The sequence below is a fragment of the Ambystoma mexicanum genome, chromosome 9 (assembly GCF_040938575.1).
Source record: "Ambystoma mexicanum isolate Mex_15411 chromosome 9, UKY_AmexF1_1, whole genome shotgun sequence".
In the NCBI taxonomy this organism is placed as follows: Eukaryota; Metazoa; Chordata; class Amphibia; order Caudata; family Ambystomatidae; genus Ambystoma; species Ambystoma mexicanum.
This window is the reverse complement of record NC_090931.1, coordinates 1,442,822,882-1,442,831,697: the sequence shown is the minus strand read 5'-3', so window position 1 is coordinate 1,442,831,697 and position 8,816 is coordinate 1,442,822,882.

The following is an 8,816-nucleotide window of genomic DNA, read 5'->3' as shown; positions in this document are numbered from 1 at the left end:
AACTGAGAGTGGAGCAGGGCTAGGGAGATGACGGCAAGCCGGGGAGCTGTAGAGGGGATGAGGGCAAGGACCACTTTGCAAGATTTCAGTCTCTAAAATGTTGATAATCTTTCAATTTAAATTTGAAATTAAGGTATCCAAAGTCAACTAGGGTGTCATTAAGCGTGACATCCTGGGAAAACCAATTCACAGATGTTTGGGAGGATCTCCATCTGATTTCCCCTTTATTATCAGAGGCCTTTGATGCTAAATCGTGTGGTTTGACTTCCAGCAGTTCAGGACATACACACTGTTGGCGGGGTTCTTGGCTAGTGGCGATTCTTCACCGACAACAAGCTTTAAGTCTTGGCAGTAGAGAGTCCTTTTCATAAGGGCCTGCAGTGTGATGGTTGCCACTGATCCAGTAACCGAGTGTCCATAGCATGAAGGCGCAGTGTTATAAAGTCAGGTTCTGATAACCAAAACTCACATTTTTCACTGGGAACGGCAGAAATGACATTGCGACTCTGGCTTTCTTCTCCTCACCCAATTTGAAGTTGCAAAATACGCCACGTGTATTCTTTAGGTCTTTAGTGGAGAGGATAAGTGGGAGCGCGTCAAGTAAATACAGCAATTTAGGAAACAGGGATATCGGGATGGCACAAATTTGTCCCCATATTGACAAATTGAGCTTCCAGTACCGGGCGCAGTTGGTTGCAGGTCCCCAAAGTTTATCATCAACATTCTTTGAAGGGAGATGGACCCTGTCTGTGCAAATGTGTAACTCTTGATAAAATTGAAGATCTTCAAACATTGATCCTATGTGGGTGTGATATGGGAAATATCTCACACTTTGCTATAGTTAGAGGCTCTTCCACTGTTGATCATGATTTCAAAGAGGTTATGGCTGAAAACATGTGCCTGATATCACCAGCAAAAAGGATAACGTTTGCAGTGATATCTCCATCCAGCGACATCTTGACATCAGTTACGCTCTGCTGAATCTCTCAGTGCGGCATCTTTGGCCCAGAGAGCCCCAAGTCCATCTTCCATCCTGCTGCTTCCTGGCAGGTGGTGAAGACCTCTCCACCCTGCCACACTCCGGGACATTCAGCAAGAGGAGCAGCAAATCAGGCAATAGGAGTGTCATCGCGCAGCAATCCACGGGAGACCTGTGGCCACCATGCCTCACTCCAGGAGCTTCATCAAATAAACAAATGACTCAGGAGTAAAGGAAACAATTACATATTTAGAAATACTAGGTATCAGTGAGAGAAAACAAGGATAACTTATTGTGCATCAACAATTATTTCAATATTTAAATTTGGGTTAAAACTAAACAAAAAAGGTTCAAACATGCTGACACCATCCAACAACAACACCACACCAGTAGGAATAATTATACATCTATTACTCACAGATAACTATGCCACTATGCCTGTACCTATGTAACTAAGTTTTTTTGCAAGTAACAGCGCCTCAATGCCCTTGGGCTGCTTGCGCGCTATATAAATATAAATAAATAAATAAATAAATAAATAAATTAACAAATGGTCTATGTACAGCATAAAATGGCAAACCACAACATCAAATTAGTAAAATAGTACATAGGAAATATATGGATAGCTCTACCCTACATGTTTATGTCCTTTATAAAGAAAGACATCTTCGCTGCGTGTTTTCAAACTGTTTTGTATATGTTATCCTCGTTTTCTCTCACTGATAACTAGCATTTCTAAATATGTAATTGTTTCCCTTAATCCCGAGTCATTTAACTGTTTTAGATATCCAGGTTATGTAAGGGTCACGTGTCCTGGAGTATTGGATGGTTACTGCTGTTAAATAATAACCAAGCATTATGAAGGTAGTCACTGTCATTTTGTGGCCCTCTTCGGGTTATGTGACTAGGGGCCAAAACAAAGAAACATTTCAATCACAGAGCCAACATAACATTTTCTTTTTTGCACTCAGTCAGGTTAACACCAAGAATAAACAATGCGCAGTGCAGCTTCCTGCTTTTCCAGGCTCCACAAAAGGCCTGCTCCCTCAATGCAACATCACTCTACTCCAAGAGAAATGTAACAGACTTGAAAAGTGTAAAATAAACTCCACAGAAGAGTGCAACCTGAGGCTAAACCAGGTCCCCATGTCTCCCCACATGTATTCCCAGTTCCAGAGAGAACAATATGTCAAGGAAAGGACTGGGCCTTTTATGTCATCTTTGACATGACATCTACATGTTACTAAGACATTGAATTGCTTGGCTATGTTGTGTGAGGGCATGGGTTGTTCAGTTCCATTTTAAACCCACTTTACAGCATCTGGATACAGCATATATATGATACGTGTAATTATCTTGTCCCTTGCTTACCTCGTTGAAAATCTTTCTTTGGTCAACAATCCTCTTCCCAAAATCACTAGAAATCATGTTTTTCATTCTCCTTTAGCCCCCCTCCCCCCACCCACTTAAATTAGTAATTGAAGCTCCTTGGCATCTCCATTACTGGATAATGGAGGAAACCCCCAATGAAGGGCCTAGGGAGTTGCCCGGATCTTAGTGTGGGGCCTAATGTCATGTTATCCCATGAAGTTTCTAGGCTCTAAGCCAGGGTGCATCTCTTATCATGGGCAGAGCCTTCAGTAGAAATGTAATTCGTTTTCCTTTTTCTGGAAGCCAGAGAACCAAATGTTAGACCGCCCTGAATAATTATCTCGATATGCAATTTTTTTGTTGCCTACCTGACACTTCATAGACATGTCGTCCATTCCAGGGGAAGAGCCCCGCTATTCGCTTTAGAGACCCTATTCTCCAGTCCTTCTGTGTGCTTCCTGGCTTCCTCTTATTCCTGCTGAAGTGGCATAATAGTCAATTGGAGATGGCTCCATGGACCTTGACTCGGACTCCGTCACCTCCATGAGGTATTCCTCTTTGGCTTGGCCTTGCTTAGGGTATGCTGGTTGACCCGGGCAGTTACCATCCTCCTTAAGCCCTTTAATTGGCTGTTCCTCACCCAGCAGAGGGTACCTGGCATTTTCAGCTTGCTCTTCCATGTGATTTCTAACTCTCCTTAGCAGTGAAGGTGCATCAACTATCTGTATGGGTTTAACTATCCTTTTTTCTCTTCCTTCTAAATCCTTTTCACTGCTGTGTCACGGGTTTTCAGCGAGAAGGCGGCAGGAGCTCAGACCTGCTTATACTGATCAAACCAATTACTCCACCTACGAACTAATGTTAACTAACCTAATATTCAAAACTCATATTGTCCTTACGAGTTCCCTCCATCAGGAAACCCAGTCTTCGTCTGGCGTCCGCGTGCTTTCGCCACTGAGCAGGTGGTTAAGAAACTATCAGGATTGATTCAGGAAAGGTATGTTAACTGAAGAGGAAAGATCCTTCCTTGCTAGGACTCATCCCACTATGCCAACAATGTACCTCCTTCCAAAGGTGCATAAGAAGTTTGACAACCTATCATGAGTGCATAGGTTGGGAGAGCGATCTCTCTCTCGGTCTCCCTCTCTCCAAGTGCAGTAAGTGGCATGCCCCCATCCAACCTTACCGGAAGTGTGCTGTGTCTGATGGGAATGAGGGAGTGATGGACTGGGAGACTGAGATGTTTCCAGTCGACTGCAACCCTAAAAGGAAGTCGAAGCGGGAGAGGGAGAGGGAAAGGGAGGGAGGGGGAGAGAGAGAGAGAGAGGGAGAGAGAGAGAGATAGAGAGAGAGAGAGGAAGAGAGAGAGAGGAAGAGAGAGGGAAAGAGGGAAAGAGAGGAAGCAAGAGGGAGACAGAGGGAGAGAGAGAGGGATGAAATGAGTTGCTGCTAATTTCCCTGTGAGAACGGACATCTTAGACTAGGATCCTCTCTAGTGGTCTCTTCTGGGGTTCAGTCTGTATAGCCAGAGAGATATTCCCCAATATGCATTCTGGTATTCCAGACAGTATCGCTCCTTTCATCGACACCCGTTTTTACGACGGGTGTATAGCCGCGGCATTTTTGCAGACAAAAACGTTTCGGTTTTTCTAGGGGGAGGGGGTGGTCAAGGGCAAATAAAGGGTTGGGGGGTTGGGAAATAAAAAACTAGGTAAATGATGGGTGGGTTTGGTGGGGACCCTGGCAAACAATTTTAAAAACATTTCAAAAAGTTTTTTGGGCAAAGATTCTGCGGCAAACACCCATCGTAAAAAGGACATTGAACCATTCCAGACTGGATTGCACTGCTGTGCTTTGCAGAGAAGATGTTACAGAGAGTGGGACATGGTCTGCTTCAGGCTATGCGAGAGCCTCTGGGGGCACGTATGCTCTCTGTGGGATAAGAGGTTTAGACAGGACTATGCAAGGCTTGTTGGGAACTATAATCAGGGTGGCCAATGCTGGGCCGTCCTGTGAATGGAGGCATGGTGACTATGCCCACAAACTCGGCAAAAGTGTTCCTTACACTCCTTAGGGGGTCAATAGTCCCTATAGATAGCATCAGTGGGATGCCAGTAATTACTTTGAAAATACTTTGAAGAAATATTAGGGGTTATGTGTAAAAAGCGAGTGTGGAGGGGCTTGGTGTAGGGGGTAGTAGTGTAGGGGGATGCGGGGAACCCCCTATTAAAAAAGTAAAATCGATGTACAAGTAATTACTTCGAACTCAATTATTTTGAAGTAATTGCTGGCGTGGAAATGACATGGAACTCCAGAAGGTGATAAGCTTGTGCTGCACTTCCCCATGGCTCAGATATGGATCATGACGGACATTGTCATCCACTGGGACCAGAGGTGCAGCCAGTTCTTTCACCATCCCCCCCCCCACACCCATGTATGCTCTTGTATTCAAAGAGTCTTTTTCTCTGATCTAGAGGTTGGAGAGTGTCACTGTTCCATGAAGCTTTCTTGCCCGATGATATGACTGGTTATTTATACCGTGCTTAATACCCAGAGGTTTCTGAGCGCATACCCCGGGATCAAACCTGTGTTGTCCGTGTCGTCTTGCTTCCAAGGTGAGCACGTTGCCCCTGAGCTATCCTCCCGAGACTAAGAGCAGTGTACATAGGGATGAGCTGCAGCAGTAAATGTCTATATATGGTAATTCCAATTTTTCCTAAGCTGTCCAAAATCACAAAAAGACTTCAGTGGAAGCCCTCCTGTACCTTCATCTCCAAAGCGCGTAAAGGAAAGACGGCGACAGGGATGTGGGAGAGGCGAAAGCCTCCACAAGCTGTGTGCTAGGGGGCACTCCTATTTGCAGTGCAACGGGGCTGCGCCATCAATCATACCTGGGCGAAAAGGGTACATGCGGCCATGCCAGGCATTGGAGTAAATGACCAGGTGTTTGGTCAAGGAAGGGGTGATGGATGTGGTCTACTTGGGTTTCAGAAAAGCCTTAGATACTCTTCCATAACAATAATACTTATAAAGAAGCTTAGCAGGTTTGGGATGGGCACTAGGGTGGTCATCTGGGTTAGGGATGGGTTGAGTGACATGTAATCAAGAGTGCTGGTTCATAGGTCTCCCATTCCTCGCTAGGGGCGAGTAGGAATGTAGGAATTCAGTGGTAGAAGTGTAACAAAAACAGTAGTGGAATTGTTTTGGCAAGGGAGGTGGTAGGCAGAAGGGTAGTGCAACATGTGGCAAGGTGTTGGCACCGGGGCATTGCGATAGTCTTAGTGACTAGTAACTAAGGCTCCTATTGAAACTTTACACTTGCACAGGGACATGAATGGACAAATATGTATAGAATGCTGAATATGGTCGTGAAAAGTCGAGGAATGACAAACAGAAAAAAATAAAAGTAGTGGAACGCCGTTCCCGACCGTTCCCGCTCACTTCGATCACTGCGTAGGATGGTCCAGGGGCAGAAGAAACATATGTTTCTTTACGAGAAGAGTAGTGCATGCCTTCCTTTGAGGCGCACTGGTCCTGCCAAGCAGTGAGGGACACACCTTTAAGTTCGGAAGTTGTGGCGATCTGTCCTCCGTGAGTTGCACTCACTGCCACATTTCCATACGGCCGTGGTGGTGCCCTCTCCCGTGTAAATCCTGCACTGCTATTCCCCTTTCTGTATTGGTGTGTTGGTGTTCTCTGAGTGAGGCCCACTTATTGCAGTCGTGCAGAGCGAGCCGCTTTTTGGCATTGCATTGCAGTGCTGCTCTGGTGTCCTGTCCGACGGGCAGCAAGTGTGGCCTTTTAGTCTTTTGTTGATCTGCCTCCTAGTGGCCAATTTTCGAATTGCAGAGGGGAGATATCCAGTGCATGTTGAGGTGCACAGATTTTAGTGCTGCAGCTCAAAGCCTCTGACATGATCTTACAAAATGGTCCTTTCGCTGGAAGTCAGGACTTTAGTTCCTAGTCCTGACAGCCAGGCCATAGTCAAAAGAGGAGTGCAGATGCGCTGTGCTTTGTGGGATCAAATGCCACTTCCTAATCCACCCTATTCCATCGAACTCAGAAGACATGTTAAAAATACTGACAGTTACCCCCTCCTTAATTCAATCCCCGAATGCACATTGCAGAATACTGGCTATGAGACTAAGGTTAAATCTTTTACCAACTGAGGAGTTATTCGTGTCTAGAAGCACATGGGATGCCAGGGCCAAGGTATGCCGCTTCTGTGAGAAAGTAGGAACAGCAGGATCTCCAGGATATCAAGGTATGCCGCTTCTGTGAGAAAGTGGGAACAGCAGGATCTCAAGGTATGCCGCTTCTGTCAGAAAGTAGGAACAGCAGGGTCTCAAGGTATGCCGCTTCTGTGAGAAAGTGGGAACAGCAGGATCTCAAGGTATGCCGCTTCTGTGAGAAAGTAGGAACAGCAGGATCTCAAGGTATGCCGCTTCTGTGAGAAAGTAGGAACAGCAGGATCTCAAGGTATGCCGCTTCTGTGAGAAAGTGGGAACAGCAGGATCTCAAGGTATGCCGCTTCTGTGAGAAAGTGGGAACAGCAGGATCTCAAGGTATGCCGCTTCTGTGAGAAAGTGGGAACAGCAGGATCTCAAGGTATGCCGCTTCTGTGAGAAAGTGGGAACAGCAGGATCTCAAGGTATGCCGCTTCTGTGAGAAAGTGGGAACAGCAGGATCTCAAGGTATGCCGCTTCTGTGAGAAAGTGGGAACAGCAGGATCTCAAGGTATGCCGCTTCTGTGAGAAAGTAGGAACAGCAGGATCTCAAGTATCTCAAGGTATGCCGCTTCTGTGAGAAAGTAGGAACAGCAGGATCTCTCAAGCACATATTCGTGGACTGTAACAACTTGATACAGAAACGAGGTCCTTCTTTCAGTAAATGTGCTCATTCGTGGCACAGGCATTCTTCAGACGGTTTCTGGGAAATAATTTTAAAAGGAAGACAGAAATCCTAAATCATAGCCTCTATGCAACATATTCATACTGTCTTGCACATAAATCAGTAAGTGATATTGCATCCATGCACTTTAAAGCCTGATGACGATCAGTGTATGCACTTTAGAAGCAACCTTACGAACACAAACACACCCCTTTTCTTTTCCTTATGAACATAACAAATCATGTTGTGTAATCTTCCACTGCAATTCCTAATCTTGACTGTTCTCTTTGGCATATGCCTTGTTAGTGTGATTTAATGCTTGTATATGTTTTGAATTATGTATTTATTTTGTAAAGGTTTCTAATAAACCACATAATTTTTTAATAAATGCCACTTCCTATCCTGAAAGGTCTGAATATAAGTATGTTGGAGGATATTACTACTCTGAAGATATCTTCCATCTGAGCATGCAGCTTCATTCAAATCTAGCTGCAAATTATTTTCGAAGGTTTCTTACAGATGCACTCATTGTGAGTCACATTGCAGTACTGCGGTGGTGGTGCCCTGCCCTGATTCAGTTACACTTTCCTCAGTCCTAAGGCAAGGGTCACATTGCAGCACTGCAGTGGTGGTGCCCTGCCCTGATTCAGTTACACTATCCTCAGTCCTAAGGCAAGGGTCACATTGCAGCACTGCGGTGGTGGTGCCCTGCCCTGATTCAGCTACACTTTCCTCAGTCCTAAGGCAAGGGTCACATTGCAGTACTGCGGTGGTGGTGCCCTGCCGTGATTCAGTTACACTTTCCTCAGTCCTAAGGCAAGGGTCACATTGTAGTACTGCGGTGGTGGTGCCCTGCCCTGATTCCGTTACACTTTCCTCAGTCCTAAGGCAAGGGTCACATTGCAGTACTGCGGTGGTGGTGCCCTGCCCTGATTCTGTTACACTTTCCTCAGTCCTAAGGCAAGGGTCACATTGCAGTACTGCGGTGGTGGTGCCCTGCCCTGATTCAGCTACACTTTCCTCAGTCCTAAGGCAAGGGTCACATTTCAGTACTGCGGCGGTGGTGCCCTGCCCTGATTCAGTTACACTATCCTCAGTCCTAAGGCAAGGGTCACATTGCAGCACTGCGGTGGCCGTGCCCTGCCCTGATTCAGCTACACTTTCCTCAGTCCTAAGGCAAGGGTCACATTGCAGCACTGCGGTGGCGGTGCCCTGCCCTGATTCAGTTACACTTTCCTCAGTCCTAAGGCACGGGTCACATTGCAGCACTGCGGTGGTGGTGCCCTGCCCTGATTCAGCTACACTTTCCTCAGTCATAAGGCAAGGGTCACATTGCAGCACTGCGGTGGTGGTGCCCTGCCCTGATTCTGTTACACTTTCCTCAGTCCTAAGGCAAGGGTCACATTGCAGTACTGCGGTGGTGGTGCCCTGACATGATTCAGTTACACTTTCCTCAGTCCTAAGGCACGGGTCACATTGCAGTACTGGGGTGGTGGTGCCCTGCCCTGATTCAGTTACACTTTCCTCAGTCCTAAGGCACGGGTCACATTGCAGTACTGCGGTGGTGGTGACCTGC